Below are 1,894 nucleotides of genomic sequence, written 5' to 3'. Positions count from 1 at the left end.
ATGCAAGTGTATGGAAGAGTATAAAAGTCGAAAATGGTGTAATTATACCGCAGGTAATTCGCGTTAGTTAACCTTAGTAAAGTTTTTTTTATTAAATTTTATGGTAGACTAGCTGTTCCCGTGCGACTTTATCTGCATAAAATTACGAAAATTTCAATTTTATTGTTTACAAGTGTCAAATTGTCAATGACGTGCTGACAACCGTGGCAACCTTGCTTTGCCCAAGTTTAATAGCGTAAAAGTATATAGCCTAAAGCGTGACGTTAGTGTAGGGCTTTTTATTAAAAGTAGAATTATTCAAAAATTTACTGTAATTGCTGACATCTTAATCAACAAAGTGTGTGTTTACGCTTTATTATAATAGTATAGATAGACGTTGTTGTAAGATTATTGTGTTAATGTGAATCCTTTTTGATTTTAACAATGATCGTTTTATACAATAAAAATAAGGAAACCCATAAAACGCATCGAATAATTTTGTCCTGCAATGTTCAGCAATAATACTTCAAACTTTGAACTCGGCTGGTCTTTGTCTTGCAGTTTATTAAATTTTAACCGACTTCGGAGCTAATGGTCGGAGTGAACTTGGACAGCTCCTGCATAATTACATTTATGCAGTTAATGTAAATTGAATTAATCGTTCTTTACATCTTGAAAAGCTGGTTTTTAACAGTGGTAGAGCCCGCTTTAACATCTTCGCACGAATGGGCCGGTGTAATACCACGACCACACAGAAAACAGGCGTGAAGTGGAAGTTAATTCCACGTTTCGTCTGATGAGTGTGGTGCCGGAGGCCTAATTTTAGTCCCTTTTCCTTTCCACTCTTTTCTTAAGAGGAAAGGATGGAAACGAAAAGTGGATTTCACGGTAGAGGAGATGCATGTGAAGGGGAAATGTTCTCTTATGTGCGTCACCTCCTCCGTCAATGAAGAGTAGGTAACGCATCTGCAATTGCGGATGTTTATGGGCAGCGGTCGCTTTCCACTTCGGTGGATACAGGTGGCCGCTTGCTCGTTTGCCACCTTATATTATATAAAAAAAAAGCTGGTTACCTGAACGCATAGCCAAAGCTGTATTCCGGAAATTTAAAACAAAAATTTAATAGCCTATACGTTCCATACTACATCTATACCAAATTTTATCAATATCCATACAGCTTTTTTAGAGTTACGTGGTAACAAACATTCGTCGAACCTTTCACAATTATAATAGAAAAAAAATCGCCTAAACGGCTGAATAGATTTCTATGAAATTTGGTAGAGGTGTAGAGGACATTCTGGAAGAACACACGGTACTTTTGTTTTTTTTAATTCAACGCGGACGAAGTCGCGGTCGAAAGCTAGTTTGAAATAAACGCTTTACAATTTTTAAAATAAATGAAATATAAGTTATAACATGAAATTTATTAATTTAATTTCGTTAGTAACTAAGGAATGTTTGTCAATGTTTCATAAAGATTGTTTAAAATAAGACTGGTATTGTTTTGCCTGTAGGTACGTAGACAATAGTACACAACATTTTGATATTCAATTTGTTAAAACTACAATAATTAACAGTAACCTTTGTTCTATCTTGCTTCTTACTAATATTATAAAGTAGCTTTCAGCGTAAAATTAAAAAAAATGAAAGTAAGTAGCTTATGTATTCTTCCAGACTATCCTCCACATCTATGTCAAATTGCATCGAGATTCGTTCAGCCGTTTAAGCTACAAACTCCAACATCCATCCATCCATACATTCGATTCTTCGAATTTATAATATTAGTTATATAAGTAAGATGTGAACGTTTAGATGGATGTATGCTTGTTAAAAGGTAACTTCGGAACGGCTTAACTGATCTCGATAAAATTTGGAACACTTGTAAAAGATAATCTTTTTAATTCCGCGCGGACGA

The sequence above is a fragment of the Papilio polytes genome, unplaced genomic scaffold, assembly GCF_000836215.1.
Source record: "Papilio polytes unplaced genomic scaffold, Ppol_1.0 DF823835.1, whole genome shotgun sequence".
Lineage (NCBI taxonomy): Eukaryota > Metazoa > Arthropoda > Insecta > Lepidoptera > Papilionidae > Papilio > Papilio polytes.
This window is presented reverse-complemented; position numbering follows the sequence as displayed.